We start from the raw sequence: 4,811 nt of genomic DNA on the forward strand, positions 1-4,811 counted from the left end.
ATCCCAAAAACTGTACACGGAATATGTTCATTTATTTGGGCTGCTTTCTCTGGCCTCAGTAGTAGAGGGAGCACCTAGCCTTTCAGAAACTTGAGGTGCCATATTTGGGGCATACAGGAGTGGGAGGCTCACTGACTCAGAGGAGAAGGGGAAGAAGAAGGGGGGAAGATTGTGAGAGGTGGTGATCAAGAGGGGCAGTGTGCAGGATGTAAAGTGAATAAGTATAAAGAAAATTTAGAGATACACTGAGGCTTTGGATGGTTCAATAATCAGTGTAAATCCTTACAATAGTACACCAGAGTTAAAGGCTAAAACTAGGCTTGTCATACTCTAAAGTCTTACTTCATCAATTTTCTTTGGCATGACATCTCATTAGATCAACAATAGGAAATGAGATCTGTGTTGAAAAACATTCAATGTTTATCTTTGGTGAGAACTTTCTATTCACCCAACTTGGATATAGAATATTAAATGCTCATATATTAAAAGAACACACACAAGCAAAACTAAAAGGGAAACATACACATATCCCACCAGCAAGACCACCACCACCAAGAAATAACATGAATTAGCAGTCATTAGTCATTAATATCTTTCAATGTAATTGGAATAAAAAAAACAGGATCCATTCTTCTGTTACATACAAGAAACACACCTCAATTTCAAAGATGGATATTACCTAAGAGTAAAGGGTTAGAAGATATTTTTGCAAGCAAATAGACACAACAAACAAGCTCATGTAGCTATTCTAGTATCTAAAAAATAGACCACAAACAAAAATTAATCAAAAGAGTTGAAGAAGGACGTTTTATACTCATAAAAGTAAAAGTGAACCAAAATGCTATTTCAATTCCTAATATTTATGCTTGAGATGCAAGGGCATTCACATCTGTAAAAGAAACATTCCTAAAGCTCGAATCACACATTGAAACTCATACATTAATAGTGCTTTTGTAGCATGACCATACTCTGGAAGACCCAGCATGCAGCTGAAAGAGTCAGATGCAGTTATTTGAACCCAACCAAGGGACAGAAGCAGCTGACCTCTGTTGTTGAATTAGTGAAGGCTGAAAGAAGCTGAGGGTAAGGGAAAACCTGTAGGAGGACCAGCAGTCTCAATTAATCTGGACCTCCAAGATCTCTCAAACACTGAACCACCAAACAGGTAGCATATACCAGCTGATATAAGGCCCCTAACAAATATAGAGTAGAGGACTTCAGGGTCTGTGTTCATTCTGAGATAATGAACCCTCAAGAGACTGGAGGCTCCAGGGAGTTTAGAGGTCAGGTGAGGTAAGGAATGGGGACATCCATGTGGAGACAGGTGGGTGGGGAGAAGGTATGGGATGTGGAAGAGTGAGAGAGTATAGGAGGGATAAAATATGGAGTGTAAAAAGTAAATAAATTAATTAAAAATGGATAGATCAGTGTGATGAGGCTGCCCTGTGAGGTGGAGGTTCATTGATGTCATTTGCCATCTTAGGGCTCAAGATCCGAGGCAAGGGTATGCAAGTGGTGGTCAGCCTGTGCTAGTCCCTGGGCAGGAATGAGCTGCAGCCTGGGGCAAGGATAGAGCCCAGTGGCCACGCCTGCCTGCTGCTCTCCACCATGAAGGACAAGCAGGTAACCTGCTACCAGCTAAGAGAGAACACTGAGCAGCTCGTCACCAAATTTGCAGATGAAGGAAAAGCCATTGTCTAGTTACGGGGCCTCCTGTGGACATCTGTCTGAATAGGGCCCATCCTGGTAATTTAAAGAATTTTCTTTCAGCTATGAGACTGGCTCATAGAAGCTGTGATGTCAACATACCACTTTTAACACTAAAGCCAGTGAGGACTTCAGAATTTGAGAAACATAAAACCAAAATGGTTATCACATCCAAAAAGGATTATCCTCTAAGCAAGAACTTTCCATATTCCTGGATCATCTTCAGGCTTCTTGCCCAAGTTTATATGTGTATGCTGGGCTTAAAAAAAAAATCTTTCGAATTTAGACCTGAGTCACAACTGTATAAAAAAGCTTCTAGTTACAATTGGAAACATCACCCACCTTCAAAATGTTAACCTTAATGATAATCAGCTGGAGACATTTAGTGTGCCCTTGTGTAAGTCCATGCTCCAGAAGTCACTTCAGACTTAGGATCTCAGCAAGAACAAAATCAAAGCACTCCCTGTGCAGTTTTGTGAGTTCTAGGAACTCACTAACTTAAACCTTAATGATAATGAATTGATTCACCTTCCTTTCAAGATAGGACAGCTAACAAAATTTTATTTCCTATCAGCAGCTCAAAACAAAGTTAGAAATCTACCTTGTGAATTTAAAATATCCCTGTAGTACTTGGATCTTTTTGGGGAATACTTTTGAAGAACCAGAAGTCCTTCCATTTATAAAGATTCAAGTACCATTAACTTTACTGAGATCAGCTGTCTGTTTTAATTAGATCTCTGGGTTATCCTAACACACTGAGAAATTTGATGATTCCATCCTGGTACATTGTTGAAGTTTGGTCTGTCAAATCAGACTGGAATTGGATTACTGGCTTTATCCATTTATATGACTTTAGCATGTTAGTCAACCTCTTAATTTCATCAGATAGTGGGATAATATTTTACAGAATTTTGAGGCTAAATAAGCTAATATTATTCCAAAACATTTTGCGCACATAGGACTCAGTAACTGAGTTACTCTTGTTCTGAGCTCTGAACGCTAAGTGCAGTGGTTTGGTGAGAGTAAACTCCATAGCCTTGGTTTTGTTTATATGATAGACTTTTGCTTTTGTTTCCTTTTGTTCATGTTTCTTTCATATATATATATATATATATATATGGCAGCTAGTAAGTGAACTAGCTTATTAGCAACAATTGTCAACTAGACAGTCTAGAAATGCTTGAAAAAAAGGGTGTATTGAGTAATTAAATGTCTTTATCAGGTTGATCTGTGCCAGTGTGAGTTGAGTAATTAAATGTCTTCATCAGGTTGGTCTGTGGCACTGTCTGTAAATGGTTGTCTTGATTAGCAGTTGACACTGGAGGGCCCAGCCCAATGTGGGTACCCCTATCTCTGTACAGGTAGTCCTAGGCTATATAAGGAAGCTGGTTGAACATTAGCCTGAGCTAGCCACTCAGTAAGTCAACAAGCTGTGTTCCTCTGTGGTCTCTGCTTCTAGCTCCAGCTTGGGTCCCAGCCTGACTTCCCTTACTGATTTGACTGTGACCCAGAAGTATAATGTAATATAAAGCTTTCTTCCTGAACAAAATGGAGACATCTTATACTAGCAATTTAAAAACCCACCTGAGAGGAGTAGGCAGAATAAAATAAAGTCAGGCCTCATATCAGTAACACAATTTTTTTTTTAAAAAAAATAGACTAGATAAGCGAACACTTATCTAAAAGGCAAAGAGAAAATATTCCGATTAACAATACTAGAACCAAAAAGAGATACATAACAACAGACATCAAGGAAATCCAAAGAAGCATTAAGTAATACTTCCAAAACCTGCAGTTCCAAAAACTGAAAAATCTAAAATAAATGGACAACTTTCTCAATAAATGCCACTTAAATCAAGATGAGATATAATGTTTAAATAGACCTATAATCCCTAAGAAAACAGAAGTAGTCATTAAAACTTTCCCAATCAAACAAACAAACAAACCAAAAACAACAAAAAACGGAGCCAGAAAGGTTTAGTATAGAATACTCCCAGACTTTAAGGTAAACATAATAGCAATAATCCTCAAATTATTCCACAAAATAGAAATAGAAGGAACATTGCCAAATTAATGTTATGGGGCCTTTATCACCTCAATACCCACAAACCACAAAGATTCAACATAGAAAATTAAAGACGAATTTCCATCATTGATATTGCTGCAAAAATACTCAAATACTCATTAAAAAACCTAAGAACACATCACAAATATCAAAAAGATCATCTACTATGATCAAGTTGACTTCATCGCAGAGATATAGGGATGGTTCAGCTTATAAATATATCAATGTAAACATGATATAAACAATCTGAAATAGAAGAAAAATAAATGATCATCTCATTATATGATGATTTTGATTCAATATAATACATGAAGTCTTTGTAAGAGCAATAAGACAACTAAAGGAGATCAAGGGCATGCAAATTGGGAAGGAAGGAGTCAAAGTGTTATTACTTGCAGGTGATATGATAATGTACACAAGTGACCCCAAAAATTCTACCAGGGAAAACCTAAGGTTGACAAATACCTTCAGAGCCATGTCTGGATACAAAATTAACTAAAAAATAAAACAGTAACTCTCCTATATATAACCAATAAATATGTTGAGAACAAATTAGAGAAACAACACCCTTCACAATAGCCATAAATAATATACAATATCTTTAAACAAGCAACTGAAGATCCATATGACAAGAACGTCAAGTTTTGAAGAAAAAATTGAAGAATAAATCAGAAGATTGGAAGATTCTCCCATGTTCATTGATAAGTAGGATTAACACAGTAAAAATGTGTTATATTACCAAAAGGAATATACATATTCAGTGCAATTCCAATAAAAATTCCAACACAATTCTTTACAGATCTTGAAAGAACACTACTGAAGTTTATATAGAAAAAACAAAAATCCTAGATTATCTAAAACAACCCTGTACAATAAAGAACTGTGGAGAGCTGTGGAGCGCCACACCTCAAAGATGGCGTCGGCCTCCGCCCCCCTCCACCAGCCTGAAGGCTAGTGCTTAAGAAGTAAACAAGTCAGAGCCTCTCAGGAGATAGCTATATTTAGGCTGGCTTGCCCTTCCTTCAGTCTCTGCTCCATA

General features: G+C 37.3%; 2 pseudogenes; one reads left to right on the forward strand and one right to left on the reverse strand.

The window, feature by feature from the left end:
• Positions 1 to 4,811, reverse strand: part of LOC116102067 — a 56,760-nt pseudogene that overhangs the window by 13,756 nt on the left and 38,193 nt on the right.
• Positions 1,433 to 2,510, forward strand: LOC116102066 (annotated as a pseudogene).

Source organism: Mastomys coucha, unplaced genomic scaffold, assembly GCF_008632895.1.
Source record: "Mastomys coucha isolate ucsf_1 unplaced genomic scaffold, UCSF_Mcou_1 pScaffold21, whole genome shotgun sequence".
Taxonomy (NCBI): domain Eukaryota; kingdom Metazoa; phylum Chordata; class Mammalia; order Rodentia; family Muridae; genus Mastomys; species Mastomys coucha.